General features: G+C 47.4%; 1 long non-coding RNA gene across 1 annotated transcript; it reads right to left on the bottom strand.

The window, feature by feature from the left end:
* Positions 1-2,949: 2,949 nt before the first annotated feature.
* On the bottom strand, positions 2,950-13,262 carry LOC147003868 (uncharacterized). The gene is made up of 3 exons (XR_015047503.1): positions 13,114-13,262; positions 11,034-11,201; positions 2,950-4,165 (listed from the first exon to the last, which is right to left on the bottom strand). It is a non-coding gene; the product is annotated as an uncharacterized LOC147003868 (long non-coding RNA).
* Positions 13,263-19,925: the final 6,663 nt, after the last annotated feature.

Raw genomic sequence — 19,925 nt, 5'->3', positions numbered from 1 at the left:
GTACCAAGCCTGGAGTCCTTCCCCAGGAATCAAGAGAGGGCCACTCAGTCAAACAAAACCACACAATGTCTACCTTAATCAACAAATGAGTCCTAGATTTGGGAGTCAGTCTTAGAAGGAGTGTGAGCGGAAGGGATTGATTCTAACTAAGAGGTCCCTCCCTAGACCTCCCCTGTGTTCCTTGGATGTTGTACTCTGAGAGGCCCTGACAGATGGGTACATTTTTAACACATAAAGATCTGGACCAAGGAGATGGCTTAGAGGGTAAAGCGCTTGACAAGCAATTGTGAGGACCTGAGTTCAGGTCCCCCCAAACCCAAGTAGAGCCAAGCCCAGACTATTAGGACAAGTAAGTATCTGTAATGCTGGCACCCCTGTGGTGATATGGGAAAGATAGGAAGCAGAAACCGGAGCCTGAAGACCAGCCAGCTTGGCACACAGCAGCAGCAGCAAACTGCAAAGAGACTCTCCAACAGGACAGAAGGATCAACACTAAGATTGTCTTCACATACACACACACGCACACACACACACACATGCACACACTGATTTTTTTTTTAAGTACTTGCTCTGTAAGATGGAATGTGTGCAGACAAGAGTGGGCAGGTGAGGGCGAGGTAACCACTTACGCTCCTAAAGCACGCACTTCAAGGGGCTGAGGAACTACTAAGAAAATCACACTAATTAGAATATTAAACCATAGGCTGTGCATATTGGATCAGGCCGTTTGCCTGTGCATAATCACATCTTAGCTGCAGGTAATGGAAAGCTCTTGGGAATTTTAAGCTCCAAATGGAGGGGGTGAGGATGCTCTGCTTTTAGAAGACAATCCTGGTATCTCAGACCCTATGAATGCTAGCTTCTCTCTGCCCTCACAGGGCCAGCCTACATGTGGGGTCATGCTGGAGGCGGCCCTGTCAAATTAACAGCTGTCATCCAGGATCAGGAATGGAGCAGATTCTGTTCTTCCATAATTCTGTTTGTTTTTGGCCACACCATTAGGAAACAGAAGTTAGACATCGTCTCTGTCTAATTGTAGCCCACATAGGGAAGTGACCGGGCATTCAGCTATCTGTCATCATGAATATTCATAGGGAAGAACAAGAGCAAACAGGGACTGTGGGCATGTAACTGAAGACAGACTCTCCATGGGAGCCCTCTCTGTGGGTGTCGCAGCTGTGAGCTGTATGAAAGGGGAAGAGTAGGAGATAGCCCAGCTTGTGGCTGCTTGCTGGTGTGTTATGGCTCTATTCCTGCTGTCTGGGGAGTGTGTTTGATATAGATTTGCTGATTGGAGAAGAGAACCCAGCAACAGATCTTGCTTGCCCTACAGTTAGCTTCATCAGAACATCAGGCCTGATCAATTGATCTCTATCATTAAGTGCTGAGGTAGGCAGAATATGAGACCTGGACTCTTGGGATTCTTGGCTCACAATTGCTCAATAAGGCACATGTGTGTATGCTGGGATCATGTATGGGCATCTGCCAATTAGGAACCAGAACCCAGTAAGAGAATTGTCAGACACTAAGAGTTATCAACTACCAAAATGGGCTGGAAGCTGAATCTTACTCAAAGCTACCTCAACCTTGGTCTTGCAAGTTGCAAAAAATGTCCTGATGAACACACTTGAACTTCTGATCTGCAGAACGGTGAGATATTGGCCAGATGCTATTTGTGGTAATTGGTTATACAGAGATAGAAAACAAATTCAAATGTGACCATAAAAAAATCTAGAAATCTCTCCGGGCGTCTGTAGGACATGGATTTCAAGCTGCTCTTCTTGGCCTTAAATCTGTCTCTGTCACTTCAGTGGCTAAAAGATTAGCAAGCTGGGGCTGGGGCTGGGGCTGGGGCTGGGGCTGGGGCTGGGGCTGGGGCTGGGGCTGGGGCTGGGGCTGGGGCTGGGGCTGGGGTGGGGCTGGGGCTGGGGCTGGGGCTGGGGCTGGGGCTGGGGCTGGGGCTGGGGCTGGGGCTGGGGCTGGGGCTGGGGCTGGGGCTCCTCCCTGTGAACTGTGAATGGGTACACAGTGGGGGAGGGCGGTGTATTTGTTGCTATTTTTTCTTACTGCTGTGATAAAATACCCAAGAAATCAACTTAAAGAAGGAAGCATATTTTTGGCTCACAGTTTGAAGGCTCAGTCCAACATGGTGGGGAAGCCACGCATGAGCTTGGGGCAGCTGGTCACATGGCATCTTCAGCTGAGAAGCAGAGGATACTCTCAGAGATTTTTTTTTCTATGATCCTCTATCCTGTTGACTGGACAATCAAGATTACTTAATTGTCTCAGTCCCCTAATCCACTATCCCACCCATCTGTGAATTCAGCTACCTGTAGCCACTTGAGAATATTAAAAGGGTCATTCCAGAAATTAATAATTCGTAAGTTTTGAATTGCATTCTCATTCCATTTTTACTGAGGAGTTTTAATCCAGCAACATGGCAGCTCTGGAAAGGAGTCACATCCAAAGATATGATCCAGCCAGAACGCAAACGCGCTCTGGATTCCAGTAAGATCTGGCTGCAATACAGACACACCTCTAATCCCTAACAGCGACGGTAAAGTTAGTTTGTGGAAGGATGCAGACGTATTTGAAAGTGACATCTCTTAAGGGGCAAACAAAGTGACAAATCAGAGAAGGAGCTGACAGATTGAGTCAGAGACAGGATACACCCAACTCTTCTGAGGACAGCACAGGAAAAAGAAGCAACTTCAGAGAAGTGCAGGGAGAGAGAGTCAGTCAATTCCGTTGAGTTTAGTTGAGTGCAGAGCAGTGCAGTTCAGTTCAGTTCAGTTCTATGCAGTCAGTGCCATTCAGTTCATGGAGTTCAGAGGCAATTTTGACAAACAGAGCAATTCAGTCAGAAGCTGAGAAAAGCACGTTTGAATCAGTCAGCTTGGAGAGAAGTTTGAGCCAGAACAGCTAAGTTGAATCAGCCAGCCAGCCAGAGTTCAGAAAGAAAGAACTAGAAAGAGTGAGTTTATTCAGCAGTAAGCCTCTGAGACAACAATTACATCTGGAGAGTAAAATGCTACTTTTATACATCCTGCTCTGTTTTGCCTAGCCCCGTGTATAGTATAGTATCATATAGTACATACAGTACATTATAGTACAGCACAGTACTGCAGTCAAATGTAAGTGTTCCCTTTTTGTACCACAACACACAGTAATATCCATGAGAGCATTTTGAATCATCCAAAGAGAAGTGGGAAGCACCACCTTAAATTATAAAATGTGAAAGTTCAATAAGATATATTGGGAAGGGCACAGTCACACAGCTTTTATTATGGATAACATTATCATTGTTATGTTAATATTGTTAATTTCTTCCCGTGTCTTATTTATATACTGAATTTTATCATCATTTGGCTTGTATATGGAAAGAATGTAATATAAACTAGCTTCAGTAGTATCTGTGGTTTCAGACATTCTTTGGGGGCCATAGAACATAGACCCCATGGATAGAGGAGGTTCCTAAAATACCTCCTCACAGGATGATGGTAAGAGTCAAAGAAGGGAAAACACACAAAGAGTGTGCCTGGCATGCGCTGCCTCCTTAGGAAGCTCCCCATTAATACTACTCAAAGCAATAGTTGTAGAATTTTCTGAGGCTTTGGGGGACATTCCCCACATCTCCCCCCGCCTCCATCAGAAGCTGTCATTTTGCTGTGCTGTCATCATTGCTGGCTCCCATACCTTCCCATGCCACTCAAAGGCACCTGGGCTTCCTGTTCTGACCCTAGGTAGACAGCTAGAAAGTCAGGCTATTCTACCTCTGACATAAACCTATGCAGCCAACACCACTCATGGGCAGACTATCCATGTCCCCCCCGAGTCCTCCTCGATTTCTTTTCTGGAGAGTTCACACGCCTGGCTGGCATTTGGCTCAAAAGGAAATATACAAAGACTCTTGTGGATCTGAAGATCCCAATAGGTGAAGGATAAGTAGCGGAGAAGAGCTCTTGAGCTTCTGATCCACTCGGGGCTGCTGCTGACTCCCCACTTCAGAACACAGTAGACAACACGATGCCTGTGAAGGACGTCTGTCCCTTGGCAACCCCAATGTCCAGGCCCGCTAGATTCTCAGCATTGTAAGAGCAGGCCACTCAAGGGTCCTCTTGCCTTGTTCTGCTGTGCTCCCAAATGAGCTCTGGGTCCTGGGTCTCTGCCAAGGAAAAGGAAAACGCCAATGCAGGGCCAAAGCCATCTCCCTTCTTTAGCTCCACTGGCCAGAAGCCCTGGGGAAAGGGTTATGTGGGAGAAGCAGGGTGGCTGAGTCGTTCTGTAGCCAGGGGCAGATGGCCAGGGAATGGGGCTCCGTCCGTGTGGTACCTTCCACCACATCTGTAAGGGACAGTCTCAGGAGCTGGTGGGTAGGGTGAAACAATAGGAGAAAAGCTTTCTGTGGCCACACGTCCAGCTATGAAAATGATTGCTGGTAACAAACACTTCAATGTCTGCGGTCTGGCTTCACTTTGGAACAAAAGTTGAAGATCTGACCAGTTAGCTACATCCCACCCCTAAACTTATTCCTAGAACAAGGCCTTGATTATAGTACAAGAATGTTTTTAATTATTGATGATTGTTCTTTCTGTTCACAGCTCCCTTTCCTTTCTTTCCCTTCTTGCTTCTTCCCTTTCAGCCTCTTCTTCTTCCTCCCCTGTCTCTCCCTTGTCCTTCCCTCCTTCCTTCATCCCTTCCACTTCCCTGGCTCTTCCATTCCTCCCTTGCTTCTTGTCTCTCCACTCTTTTACCTTCCTCTCCCCTCTTTTCCCTCATTCCCTTCTTTCTGTCCCTCTCTTCCTTCCTCATCTTCTTCCCTCTCTTCCATGCTCCCTCCACATCTAGATTTATTTCTTCCTTCATTCCCTGCTACCTTCCTTCTCTCTTTCCTTCCTTCCCTTTCCCCTGCCTCCCTCTTACACTCCCCGTTTCTACCCTCCCTCTCAGCTCCTTCCCTCCCTTCTTTGAGGGAGCCTTGGGTCTCTAGCATTGACATTGCCTGAGAATTTTCAATAACTGGACTGTTTGACCTTGCTGCAGCCTGGTGGGGTCTGCAGCTGAGTGGTGTCCTGGGAGGATGGAGACACACATGGAAGCTGGAAAAGTGGTCCCCAGCCTAAGCTTCTCTCTCACCAGCCAGACAGAGTCACCCACTGCTTTGGGGGAAGCAGTCACTGCAGAATGAGAAAACACTGTGAAGGGGGGCAGAAAATCTACAGTTTGTCTTTAAGGCAGAGCTAGATGTGTGTACACATGAAGAATAAACACACGTTCCCTAGTCCCAGACTTTCCCTAGTCCCAGATACACAGAAAGACTCCACCCTTGAGAAGGGAGGGAACATAGGACCATGGGGACAGAGCCAAGTGAGACAAGGGCTCCAGGTCTCTGGGAAGGCTGCCATCGGTCCTGTGCCAGGGAGCCACATGGCAGCCAGGCTGTGCCCAGGCGTCTTTCTCATGGCCATCTGCCGGGAGGCACTCGTGGCCAGGTTGTCAGCCAATCACACAGAAGGATGTAGATCTTCCATGCCAGTGTTTGCCTCAGCCTGTGTCTGACTCCCTGGGGCCCCCTGCGTCACAGTCTCCTGCATCTGAGTATGGGGTTGCCGACTAGAAGAAGCGTCATGGTCCTGGACCCACTGGGACCAAGGTGAGGCAGGCAGCAGCTCCGGCTGTCACCTCTCTCCTCTGCACACACATCCACCAACCTGCCTTACTTACACTGTGCAAGGCCCACCGTGGGAAGCCAGGGCTTGGCTCCCAGCTTCAGCTTTTATGGGAAGAAACAAACCACAAGTGACTTACAGTGTGATGGACTGTCAGAATTAGGAGTAATTGTGAAAGTCAGGTTTTTTTTTAAGGTATTGTCCTCCCATCCTTCCTTCATCTGTTCCTCATTCATTTCTTCTTTCTTCCTCCCCTCCTTCCTTCCCTCTCTCCCATTCACCAGATAGATACTGTGCAGAATCTCCTACAAGTACAGGAGACACTAGGAGAGCCAGTACTGATCACTTCAGACAGATCTTGGCCTCGTGTAACTTACTCTCTGTTAATGTACTGTATGTATGCAATGTGCTCTATGTACTGAGTGTATGAATGTATTGTATGTACTATATCCTTGCAATGCACTGTATATATACTGTATATACATTGTGTATATGCACTGTATATATGTAATGCACTGTGCGTACTCTATTATGTAGCCAACTGTATGTGTGTAATATACTGTATATATGCAATGTATTATATGTAATATGCTGTATGTACTGCATGCATGTAAGGCACCATATTTATTGTAGGTAATAGGCTGTATGTAGTATATGAATGTAATGCACTGTGTACTATATGTATATAATGTGCTATGTATACTGTATGTATTATACTATATGTATGAATGTACTGTATATATGTAATATGCTGTATGTACGGTATGCATGTAACATACTATATATACTGTGTGTACATAATGTACTGTATGCATACTGTATATATGTAATGTACTGTATGCATATAACATACAGTATATACTATATGTATGTAATATACTGTATATACGTAATGTCCTGTATGTAATGCAGCAGTGAAACAACCAGAGAGCCCCCCCCAAGGGCTTATATGCAGTTACTGATCACTGAGGGAGGAGACGTTGTCTTCAGTGATGTAGCCCCTGAGTTGCCCATGCTCTAAGTAACTCTAACTGAACTCACTGGTGCAAGAAAAGGGGGTGAGGGACACAGAAGTAGAAGGGCAACTAGTTAGGAAGAAGAAGAGATGGGTGGGGGAGGGGTGAAGAGATGGTAATGAAGAGTGGATATGATTAAACATATTATATACATGTATGCAAATGTAATAATGAGGGCCATGGAGATGACTCAGTTGGTAAAAGAGCTCGATCAGAAAGCCGCCGTGATCCAAGTACAATCCCTGGAACCCATCTTTTAAACATTGGCTAACATAGTAGCAGTGCTGTGCATCTTAGGAAACAGCAGGTGCAGACGGGAGAGTTGCTCAGAAAGTGTGGGCCAGCTAGGCTGGAGTGCATAGCCCAGCAGCAGAAACAAGAGAGGCCCAGTCTCAAGAGGGTAGAAAGGGAGAATCTGTCTGTCTGTCTGTCTGTCTGTCTGTCTGTCACTAGTTCTAGCTCTATTACACACACACTAAATCAAAGTGCTTATTATTATTTATAGTTACTGTATGCTGTTATGCTGCACTGTCTAGTTTTACATCAACTTGACAAGAGCTGGAGTCATCAGAGAGAATGGAGCCTCAGTTGAGAAAATGTCTCCATAAAATATGGCTGTAGGCAAGTCTGTGAAGCATTTTCTTAATTAGTGATTGATGGGGGAGGGCTTGCCCATTATGGCCAGTGCCACCCCTGGCCCCATAGTCCTGGGTTCTATAAGAAAGCAGAGTGAGCAAGCCAGTAGGCAGCACCTGTCCGTGGCCTCCACAACAGCTCTGCCTCCAGGTTCCTCCCTATTTGAATTTCTGACCTCACTGCTTTTGATAATGAACTGTTGTTTGGAACAGTGAAATAAACTGAATTTTATCATTGCTTGGTATGTATCCCCTTCCTTCCCTTCCTCCCTATGGGGCTTTTAGGCATGGCAGTTCATCACAGGAAGGGTAATCCTAACTAGGACAAACTTTAAAAAAGGAAAACCAAGTGCAAGGAGTGTTTGGCTTAGATGACACGGAGGCCTTTCACATCCCCCCCCCCCAAGCAGCTTCTGTGCCCAGGGGCCCAGATATTTACGGAGGAGAGTCAGCAGTAAGGAGCACACTGCAGACTCTCTTCTGCAGCTCTATCCCTGCCAAAAGGCACCAAGAGAATGGAGAGGTCACAGCCGTCCAGCAGGGCCACCTCACAGACTTGCTGAATGGAGGTCTGTGTGGAAAGTCAGGCAGGGCTGGAGCCAAGGCAGGCAGGCTCCCGGCTCTCTGGCGGCAGTGCTGGGCACTGCCAGCTGCCAGCTGGCTCTGCTAATCACCTGTCACTAAGGATGGGGCAGGAAGCAGAGCAAGAACTGAAGAGGCCCAGACAGAAGGCGCTGGAGCACAGCAGGCTGGCATCTCAGAGATGTAGGCTGCCCAGCTGGCCCCCTGGTAATAGCTGCGCTCTTGCAAGGAATTGTTTGGCAGGTCCCTGCCTTCTTCCTCCCAAAGGCTCCCTGGGCTTGTTCCTGCTCAGAGCAATGGCTCCAGTTTCCCCCAGGGCTCCACAGGAATTGTTGAGGGTGAGTTTGGGGAAGATGCAAAGAGAGCAGAAGCCAGGGGCTCTTTCTAGGCCAATACTTGTTCAAGAGCAACTTCATGTAAGCCACTATGTAACTTTTTTTTTTTTAAAGAAAACAGTAAGTTACAATTTGGGTGGCATGTTTCACTGAGCCTGTGGTGTACTATATATAAACAGAAAGTACTGCCGTGCTTGGTGTTATTCCTTTGTATCAAGTCTTCTCAAGCTCTAGAAGGTGTGTCCAACCTCTTGTCACTGAGAAATTACATCATCGTCTATAACGTTCAAGCTGGAGAGTTGTGTGACACAGTCACACATACAAAAGGGAAGCCTCATAGTGCCTGAAGTAAGTTTACCATTTTGTCTTGGGCCACTTTCCTAGCTATCCTTCACTATTCCTCACAGGCCACAGTCTGTACACAGCTGCTACTTTGTGTTTTATACCCATAGCCCACTGCTCTCCAGATTGGTTGTATCATCCAAAAATACCTCTCATGCTCAGGGAGGCTCCTACTGAAGTCTTCCATTTGTCTCTTCCCAGCCTCAAAATCTCTCTCCCTGGTGCCTTCCAGAACAACCTCTGGTTTCTGCATGGGAGCAGGCTAGGGGAGGGGGAATCCTGATGAGATGGAGTTAGCATCCCTGGGCCTGCCTAGAACTGGCGTAAATTCACTTACAAATTCACAGCTTGGCTTTCTGATTTCTACCTTGCCTCAGACTCCCAGGCACTAGGGGTGAAATGGGGGTATGTGTGACTTGGTTAATGTAAGCTACTCTCCAAGCTGGGTCAGCTCAGGATTCTCCCTTGGAGATGGTTAAGGTCGATAGAGAGGAGAGTCTGGGAACTGCACCAAGCTATCCCACTGTGGAGCCCCAGCTGAGCAGTGGGCTGGACTCTTTTTCTATCTCTCTGTGTCTTTAAATGCACCCAGAAATTCTTGGATGGGACATCTAACACATATGTTTTTTGCATAGCCAACCCCTATAGGTTCTAGTCTCCCCTTATAGATGTTCTGGTTCCTCGTATACGACAGCATGGCAGCTGCACAGAACCTATGCACATCTGCTTATATGCTTGGAATCATTACTACTGATCAAGCCTAGTCGGATGCAGATACCATGTTAACAGTTAGTATACAGAATAATGAGGAAAAACAGAAAAGATGCTCAGAAAAGACACAATCTTCCCAACTAGGTGTGTGTGTGTGTGTGTGTGTGTGTGTGTGTGTGTGTGTGTGTGTTTAAGCCAGAGGTCAACCTCTGCTGTCAACCCTCAAGTCTCTTCCCATCTTGTATTTTGAGACACAGTCTCTTGGTGGCCTGGAGTTCTCAGAATATTCTGGACTAGCAAGCCAGCAAACCCCAGGGATCTAGCTGGTTTTGCATCATTAGCTCTAGGATTGCAAGCATGAGCCACCATAGCTCTTAGCTCTTTTACATGGGTTCTGGGGCCTGAGTTCCATCTTCACACTTGTAAGGGGGTAAGCACTGTAATGGCTAAACTATTTCCCTCCTCTGACCTGAGGGAAGGAGCAGCGTCTCCTGCTCCCATCTGCTGCCAGTTAAAGGCTGCTCACAAGGACTTCAACCAGGGAAAGGAAACTCCCAAGCATGGAGATGGGGGCAGTGAGTAACCAGGTCAGTTGGCACTGAGGGATGGCTTTGTGTTGGCCCCAAGAGAGTCTGTGTCTACCTAGAACCTCTGCATCGTGAGATGCATCATGAGCTGTGCCATGCTTAGACAGTGGCTCCCTTTATTTGAGCTCCCCCACTCCTCTGCCCCCTGGGAGTCTGCAGCAAGACACACATCAGAAAGGCAAGCTGTGAACTTGCAGTAAGTGAATTTGCAGCGCCAGCTGCTAGGCAGGCCCAGGGATGCTAACTCGGTCTCAGCAGGAATCCCCCTCCCCTAGCCTGCTCCCATGCAGAAACCAGAGGTTGTTCTGGAAGGCACCAGGGAGAGTCAAAGGCAGCATTAAAATCTCTGATATAGAATCCCCGGTGGTGTGATTGGTAAACATATGGTACTTATATAAAGGTCCGTATCACCTGTATGAACACAGACTTGGTACACAGGAGGATGGAAGGAATGTTGATGGATGGGAGGCCAGCTGATGGATGAATGGCCAGCTGTCTTTGTTTGGTCTTCCCAAAAGTGGTCTCTGAGATCAGGACAGCAGTGCTGGTAGCTCATTTTAAAAGGAAGGAGACATCAGGAGACAGGCATAGAGAGAAGAAAAGAAGAAAAGAAAAATGCTTTTAAGCCACCACCCCTGTAACTGAAGGGCACTCAGTTCTACTTAAGAAACTCTTGGGATCTGTGTGGCAATGCACCGTCTGTCTGAGCTGCTCTGTCTTGGTGGGGCCGGGGGCGGGGGGGGGAGAGGATACTTATATACCCACTTCTATCAACAATCAGCTGAGGGCTGCTCAGAAGGAAACCAGCCAAAGGAAACTCCCCAGCAAGGAAAGAGAGTTGCTGGTTGTGTATGACCAGGTCAGCAGGCACTGAGGTGGTAGCCAGAAGGGCACGGGTGGGGCATGGCTGTGTCAGTGTAAGAAAGCATGGTCCATGGGCTCCTGACTTGGACCAGGCCAGGAGTAGCCTGGCAGCTCTGCCCCGGCTCTGGCATGCCTTCAGAAACATTCTGCTCACTTCAGGCCAAGGGTCACTCATACAACCAAGTTGGAGTGAGCTGAGTTTCAGGCAGTCATCCCATAGAGTGACTTGTTCCAGACTGTGACCCGCAGGTGCCTTTGGGTGGATTCCGGGAAATGTCTGACCCAAACTCACCTCTTCTCTTGGTGACTTCTGGCTGACTTGTAGGCACAGCAGGAAAGCCAGGCTCTTCGAGAATGTTGGAGTCCTGCATTTCCTCTTCTTGTGGTTTTCAGCTTGACAGGCCAAGCCTGGCTCGGCAGGCATGCTCTAGCTCTAGTGTTGAGCTGTTTTCTGGCATCTCTGTGTTGAGAGCAAAGCCAACTTTGGAGGTCAAAGAGGAGGGCCCAACAGGCTCCTGTTATCTATCTAGATATGTTTGTGTCCCCTATCTATACATCCACTTAATTATATATATGATAGGTATGTATGTGCATATGTGTCTGTCTATCTGTTCATCCATCCTATTTTGAAAGGTAGATCCTCATGGGGGCAAGATCAGGTAGAGGCTTTGATGGTCCTTAGGGGACCTTGCTTTATTAAGTCAATGTACATGAGTGAGTTGTTTATTCATATTCCTTCCTAGACTATAATGCACCTGTATCCATCTGAGGATAACTTACACATCTACCTCATTTTCATCTTTTCAAGGCAGCATGCATTTGAGTAGTGGAAGTGGGTGGGGGGTAAAAGAAAGGGAAAAGAGGTAGAGGATAAAGGAAAGGAAAGGAGGGAGGAGATGAGGAAAGAAAGAAACAGTAACTCGAAATTGAAAACCAAGCAGGGTGCATCCTTTTAACACAGCAAGCTAGCAAGGGCCTCCACTTTTCCCAGGGCCACAGAGTTCCAGGTGCACTGGCTTGTGCAGCAATAGATACCTCTCTCAGAATTGAGGGCTAACCAATACAGTTCCCCACTGAAGCAGCAATGCAGTGGGGAGAGGGAGAACAGAAGTCTGTATATGGGGCATGCACATGCCATTTTCCAGAGTACTACAACAGGAGGAAGATCCAGTCACCGGAGGCTTGATGGCTCTCTGGCCTGACTTCTCTCTCTTGTCCCATATTCCCCAGGGCTTCCCCTGCCTCCCAGACAAATGTCTGTACCTAATTCCTGGCTTGGGTCCACTGGAGGAACCCTGCCCAGGGGAGAAGCCACCTGGCTTTCTTACCATCTGGAATATTTTTAGAATGGCAGTTTAATGTTCTAAGCCTCAACACTCAAGTCTCAATTCAAACGCCCGCACTTCAGAAGTTGTCCCTGTAGACACCTGTCCCCTCATAATCTCTCTGCTTTGTGTGTGAATTTGGCTAGCATCTGGTCCCTATTTATCTGGTAGAGCACTAGTCTAGACTTGCTAGGGTAGGGATTTGTAGATATGATTAAAGTTCACACACAGGTACTTTCAGTAACTTAGTCCATAACTGGAGTTAGGAACCCAACCAGAGAAAAGACCTGACATACAAGGATGCCAGAAAGAAGACATAATTGCTTTCAGACTGTGGCTTCCATTATATCTTGAAGTTTCCAGGCCTCCTTCCCAGGGGCCAGCCCTACAGTTGCTGAACTAGCCAGTCCCTGTCATTGTCTAAGCTGAGTCCTTGCAATAAATTACACAGTATTCACGTCTTTCTTGTACTTTCTCTGGGTGACACAACACCCTACCATCCTTTAGGATTGCTTTAGGGTTGCTCATTTGGTAAACAAGACTCCAAAATCGGGGCTGGAGAGTTGGATGACTCAGCAGTTAAGAGCACTGGCTGCTCTTCCAGAAAATCCAGGTTTGATTCTCAGCACCCATATGGTGACTCACGACGTCTGTGTATCTAGTTCCAGGGGATTTGACATCCTTTTCTAACCTTCTCAACCACTATATGCATGTGATGCACAAACATACACACAGGCAAAAACCTCAACTACATAAAATAAAGTTTAAAAATAAGTTTAAAAAAAAAACAAAAGACTGCAGGATGTAATATTATATTGGGGAGAATGCAGATATTCTAAAATACTTAAAGATTTCCTGAAATTCAAATATAATTGAGTATTCTATATTTGCTCTTCCTGAAATTTCAACTTATTTCTTCTTCAGCTGCTTATTTCTGGCCTGGCTCCCAATCTAGTCAGTGATCCCTATGAGCACAGGAGACATCATGCCAAGTTCATGGCTGTTCCCCCAGGTCCCAAAACAGTGCTCATAAAGAGCAGTACTTACTGGGGATTTGTGGAGTGGATGAAATCAATGAATGTGGTTACGTTATCTGCATGCAAGCTTGCAGCCTTGAGAGTCTCAAGTCATCCTTCAAACATACAAAACAGGACTGATGTTGGCTGTGGTGGCGCGCACTCTAATCCCGGTGCCTGGAAAATGTGAGCAAAACGATCAAGAGTTCAATGCCATCCGTAGCAACAGGGTGATCCAAAGCCAAGTTAGGCTACATCAGACACTGACTTTTTAAAAAGGGGGTGGAGGTAGAGGTGGGGGTGGGGCTGGAGAGACAACTCAAAGGTTAACACTGGCTGCGCATCAGAGTACCCAGGTCTGATTTCCAGAACCCACAGGGAACCCCACAACCACCTATAGTGCCAGCCCCACAGACTCTGACACCCTCCAGCTTCTGCAGGCACCTGTGTACGTATGACAGACACTCACACAGATACATACATTAAAATAATATTAAGCCAAACAAACAAATGGCTAAACAAGGCATCCATGTGTGTGGCTTTCAGACAAGGCATCCGCTTTGACTCTACTACGATTGTCACCATTGCTTGATTCTTTTAAGAGATTTCAACTTTTGCCATTTTATGCAAATGAGTAGAAGCTGAGAAATGAAGGTGATATGGCAGCTAGGAGACTTGTCTCCTAAGCTTGAAATCCCCCCATAGAGGAAAGTGTGGGACGTAAAACCATGCCAGGAAATTTGGTAAGGTAGAGCAGGTTGAGACCTGGAGACTCAGTGGACACACACCTTAACGACTCTCAGCTTCTTGCCAGATTCCTGGCTTGGAATACGTGTCGTGCTTCTCACATAGAAGCTTAGCCAATAAGCTTCCCTTCCCAGACATTCCTTCCTACAAAGGGTATTTAATCTCAGGCCCACCCTAGGAGAAAAGGAGTATGGTTTTATGCATCCATTTTCCACCATGACAATGAACTGTTTAGAACCCTGGACTGTCTCTTTTCATCAAGATCCCTTGTGAGGACCCATGAGGAAAGCCTTAGCCTACAGAGTCGCAGCCTAGTCTCCTGCAGAAGACCTCTCTGCACTCCCAGCCACAACCAGCACTAAGTCTACCTCTGCCACGATAAGGACAATCATGCCTATTGGGACAAGCCAAAGCTCACCCTCTCCTGGCCCCCACCCCAACAATGTCCCCAGCCCCACCCCCACCTCGACTCCATTCTCTGTTCTTCTGTAACTCCCAGCGGTGCCTGGCTGCCCGAGAGTCTGAGAACCCCATGGCCCTGGCCTGTTTGCAGGCCCAGGGACCCCTGAGCCAGCTCCAACTTTCCCAGGTCTCAGACTGTCTCCAGGCTTCCCCACAGCCCAGCACCCGCCCCAGGTGGCAACAGTGTGGGATAAGCTCAGGCAAACTCCCCAAATTCCACCTCCCCGAGTGGCTGTGCCCAGAGGGCCTAAAAAAAAGATATCAAGACCCTCTTAACACATATCTCCTGCCCAGTTAGAAGCTTGCCTGTGCCTTTGGGAGGAGGGGAAAGGTACCTGAGTTATGCCCCTAGAACTGCTTGGTGTTAGATCTGGGTCCTTTTTTTTTTTTTTTTTTTTTTTTTTTTTTTGCATTTTGAGCCAGCAGTAGCTTTCAGCAAGTCTCGAAAGCTATTGTTTGATTTGAGGCACTGACCTTTTGTTCTGCCTACAGCTAAGCCAAGCTCAGGTAACATCCCTTCCAGAACACTTCCCAGCCTCCCAGCTGCCTTCCCTAAGCCCCACCCCAGAATCTTTCTTACTTTCTGTACCCACTCCTAGGACTATGCAATATAGAGGGATTAGTGCCCCAGCTAGCCTTACACAACACACCTGTGCTACAGACAGCCTTTTCTCCCATGGCAAACACCTCCTATTTCCAAAAGGAGCCTTTATTTACCCGGGGCTTAGCGCCAGGCAGGGAAGAGATGACCCTGAACTTGATGTTAAAAGACCTGGCTTTGAAGCCCAGCTCTGTCCTTGGCAAACTGTGTGCCCCCTGACCAACAACCTTACTGCAAGCTGAAGCTGTTTCTTGGTCATCTAATGGGATGCAGTGAGGATGCTGAGAGATTTGTGTGTGCTCCTCTGGGGAGATTTTAATGAGGTAGACCTTAGCGAAAATAGGCTTGAATGATTGTCTGAATTAATTTACAATCTCTTCAAGAACTGAAAAACAACAGTAGAAATTCTCTATGTGAGAATATACAGCTTGTATGTTCTCAAGAGTGTCTGGGACATTGGACGGAACAGGACATCCACCTGACCCTCGTCTCCCCTACCAAGTGGGACAGACCATCTCTGTGCCTGAGCAAACCAGATGCCGTCCTGCACCAAAATGTTCCATCAAGATGCCCCCACCAGTGGGCTGGCAATCCTGGCTGTTTTCTCTTGAGACCTGTCTGGGAAGTAAGGAATGGGTGGAGAAAGCATTGCTTGACTTGTGCCCAACACGATGCAGTCCAGCCCTTCTCACCCCTGTTTTCCTCTCTAGAGATCCTGTGTGACACTTAAGCTACTTTTCCTGTTGCTGCCATAAAATACCCCAACAAAAGCAACTTTCAGAAGGATTATTTTGCTTAAAGTATGAGGGGCCAGCCATTATCCAGCCATCATCACGGAAAACTTAACGAAGCAGGAGCCTCCTCAGTCAGTTGGTCTGTCACACTGCACCCAAGTCAGGAGGCAGAGACACGGGTGTGGCCCTCAGCAGGGAGCCCCAGGTAACAGGACAGTGCTGCCAACATTTAGGATAGGTCTTCCCACCCCAATTAAATTAGGAATCTAATTTAGATAATCCCTCCTAGGCATGCTTGGAGGCTTGTCTCCTAGGTAACACTGAATCCTGTCAAGTTGACAATCAATTCTATCACCTGCGCTAACCGACGACTCCAGCACTGTTGACATTCAAGACTGATAATCGCTTGCCCTGTGTACCACACTCCCCTGCCTACATCCAGACAAAAACAGCGCCTCTGGCTCCTGCAAACAGTGCCTCCTACCAGTGGTGCCAACCAGGAAAAGCCCCAGGGGGACAACATTGTCTGTAGTCAGGCATCCTTGCAATAGCTGTCAAACTTGATGATTATTTCATGGGCTTTCATAGAGTTAAGAGCCCTGCACAGGGGGTAATTTTAAATTATTTTGCTCTAATTCCAAGGAAAATTAAGTTTCCCCTTTCTGAGATCCCTTGACATTTAAAAAAAATATTAACTGCAGGCCAGGGATATAGCTCAGTTGGTAATGTGCTTGCCCAGCATGCATGAAGCCTTGAGTTCAGTCTCAAACATTAAATAATGATGGGCATGGTGTAATCCCATAATCCCAGTACTTGAGGGATAGAGGTAGAAGGATCAGAAGTTCAAAGTCATCCTCAGCTACACACTGAGTTAGATAAGGCCAGCTTGGGCTAGAGACGCTGTCTCAAGAAAATGCCAACTGCTATCAATAACAGGATACTTCTCACTCTATGGTTTGAAACGTACTCCAGAGGCTTGTGAGCTTAACCCCTTCTTCCCTAGCTGCTGCTGCTGTTTCAAAAGTGTTGGAGTACCTTTGGGTGGGGAAAGCTGGTATGTGGTGGGGGCAGAGGGTGAGATTCTGTAGCCTGACTCTCCTTCTCCGCAACGCTGCTTTGTGACGGCAGGAGTCACGTCCTGCCTGAGTGTCTTCTTCATCATGGTGGACTGTATCGTCTCAACCTGTGAGCTAAAATAGACCCTTCCTCCCTTGAGTCGATTCTCGTTAGTTGTTTGGTCACAGCAAGGAAAATGCAGGTAAGCTCCGACATCATTCCATTCTGTACCTAAGAAAACACAAGCTCTTTATATGGACATGATGTGAAGAGGTGGAGGAGGAAGAAGAGGAGGACAAAGAGAAGGAGGAGGAAGAGGATGAGAAGGAAGAGGAGGAGGAAGAGGAGGAGGAAGAGGAGGAGGAAGGGGGAGGAGGCAAGCTTACAAAACTATGACCTGTATTGGGGAGTTCTAAATCCACATACTCAACCTGCTATCTCTCTGCGGCTATACAGCATTTTAGCAGCTGACAAGAGCGCCGATCTGTGATTCCACAGCTTCTGGAAGTTATGTTAAGTTGTGGCTTCTGACATCCTCTGCACTACTGTGTTCTAGACAGAGTCCTGGATTTGGGTGTTTGTGGGCCTTGACTGGGAAAGTTCCACTTTCAAGTTTGCATAGCTGTTGGCGGATCTAGCTCTCCACTCACACAGAGGGTTGGGTCCTTCTTGCTGTCACTTGGAGGTCACCGTAGTCAGTTCTTGCCAGGTGAGCCTTGAACAGCTCTCAGCATGACAACTGGCCTCCACAGAGCTGGCAAGAGTTGGGGAAGTCTGCAGCAAGATGTAGTAAAGAAACTGTGAATGGCATATCTACACCTTAGCTCTGTTTTGTTGGTTAAAAGCAAATGGCTAGCTCAATGGGCATAAGTACCAGCAGAGGAGAGTCACCAGGGCGGCTCACCAGACTGTGCTGTCCTATCTCCCATGTGACCCCTGCATCACATATGTACAGGCCGGTTACAGCTGTGACTTTAAATGCTGCTTTGGGGGTTAGATTTTACTCTGTATATTCCCTTGGTTGTGTTGGCTGCTATAGTTAATATCAGAGACTGGGTCAGGGTCTCATAGTTGCAGAGGCTGAGAAACTCAAGACCAAGGTGCTGATGGCTTCCTGTTCTGCTAAGGGCTCTTCCTGGCTTCTTGCAGATAGATAGCTTCCTTCTCCCAAAAGATGGTATTTTATGCCGAGTGTGTGTGTGTGTGTGTGTGTGTGTGTGTGTGTGAGAGAGAGAGAGAGAGAGAGAGAGAGAGAGAGTCTATAACCTGGATAAAGGTGTGAATTTCATCAAAGGAAAGTGTTTTTCAGAGGAAGAGATGTTGATTCATCTGAAATAAGCATCTTAAAAAAAAAAAAAAAAAAAAAAAAAAAACACCTACCTTTGAATGTAAAGCCAACCTAATCATAGAGTCCAGGGGCTGAGTCAATGGAAAACAGACTGACAGAAGCACTGGGAAGCTTCCAGAGCTTGGTGCAGATCCAGGCGAGGTGAGTATGATAAGCAGGATCTGTGGAGGAGGCCCTCTGAGGCGAACATGATGGGATTGTGTCCAACCAAGGCAACGTAACAGAAATGTGGGCTCTGGAGCACATCCCTACAGGCAGCATTTCCCAAAATGCCTGTAAGGATGCTCATACCTACTCCCAAAGGACCGTGGTGAACACTGAGAGAGACACGCCCAGAAGCCCGCCATAGTTTTGTGTCTAGAATAGTGGTTGGCAAAACTTGTAACAGCCTCCTCTGTTGCCATCACAAAGCATAGTAGACTTTGAGGGATTAGGGCCAGCGAGGTGGCTCAGCATGTAAAGGTGCTGGCTGTCAAATCTGACGAGCTGAGTTGGATCCTAGGGAAACCACCTACAGGGTGGAAGGAAAATGTTGACTTCTTCCTGCACGTTGTCCTATGACCTCCACAGACATGGTATCACACACGCGCGCACACACACGCACACCACACACACATGCACGCACACACACACACACACACACCACACACATGCATGCATGCACACCCACATGCATGCATGCACACCCACAGAAAGAATTACAATTTTAAATGGCAGCAAACTTAAAATAATACGTATGCACAATACATTATCTTTATAGAGTCAAAAGTGAAATGAAGTGAGTGAAGGTGTTGGCAGGTTTGCCTTTCTTCTGGAAACTACGGAGAATCTGTCCTTGTTCTTCCAAGATCCAGAGGCTTCCTGCATCCCCCACTTCATCTTGCAAGCCACAAGCCAGGCATACAGCATCTTTCTTCTCTCCATTCCTTAATATGAGCAGTCGTGCCTCCCTCTTGCAAGGATTCTTGAGTTAATATTGGGTGCACTGTGGTCATCTACTATCTCAAGAGTCCTACTTTGGTCATAACCACAAAGCCCACCTTACCATATAAGACATTCTGATCCCCCAGGATTTGCACGCGTCTCAGCCTCACTGGTCCCATTCCTCAGAACTCTCAGCACATTCCAGCACTGGTTCAAGTCCTGAGTCTCACCTTGAACTCAACAGTCAACTCTCAAATATCATCATCTCATCTCATTTAGATGGGAGTAAGACTCGGGTAGATTCTAAATGGGGGTACAGATGCTTGTCATCTGTGTACCTGTGAAAGAAGTCAGTGAGTAGTCAGTCAGCTGCTCCTAGGTACAGTATGTCCTGTGGCTTTTCCTGGGGGAGGTGTGAACAAATACCCATTCACCCCAAACAGGGCACCAAGGACAGATCCAAAAACCCTCCCATGCAGGTCCAGCTTAGTGCAGTAAGTTTCCTGGGGTGACTCACAGGCAGTTGCATCACTGAGAGCCCACCTAGTCATGGGCAACCACTTAGGGAAGCTACATCCCTGGGGTTCCAGCACAACTCAGGCAGCTGGGTACACTGAAAAGATCTCCTCTCCTTAGCCACCATTGCACTTATCTAAAGATCAAGGAGGAGACTTCCACTCTTGTGACTTTGTGACTTCATTAGCCTGGTAAGTTAGGTGATTTCCTCTAGTGCCTCCAAGAGAGAAGGTTTCAAGTTAGAGGAGGGGACTGAGTAATACAAGATACAGCATCCACAGCCTCGCTCTCTCAAACAGGCAGGACCTTGGAAGGAAAAGGAAGGGGCTTGCCCCAAGCTGGTTCAGGACCCGGCTCTTGGCTCTACCCTCTGGGTTCATGGCTCACTCTCAGAGTCTTCCTTCCTTCCTCGGGAAGGACAGCATGACTTTCAGTTGTCATAAACGTGGATGAAA

The sequence above is a fragment of the Mus caroli genome, unplaced genomic scaffold (assembly GCF_978045245.1).
Source record: "Mus caroli unplaced genomic scaffold, Mus_caroli_1 scaffold_7, whole genome shotgun sequence".
Taxonomy (NCBI): domain Eukaryota; kingdom Metazoa; phylum Chordata; class Mammalia; order Rodentia; family Muridae; genus Mus; species Mus caroli.
The sequence above is the reverse complement of the archived record's forward strand: the minus strand, read 5'-3'. Positions and strand labels throughout refer to the sequence as shown.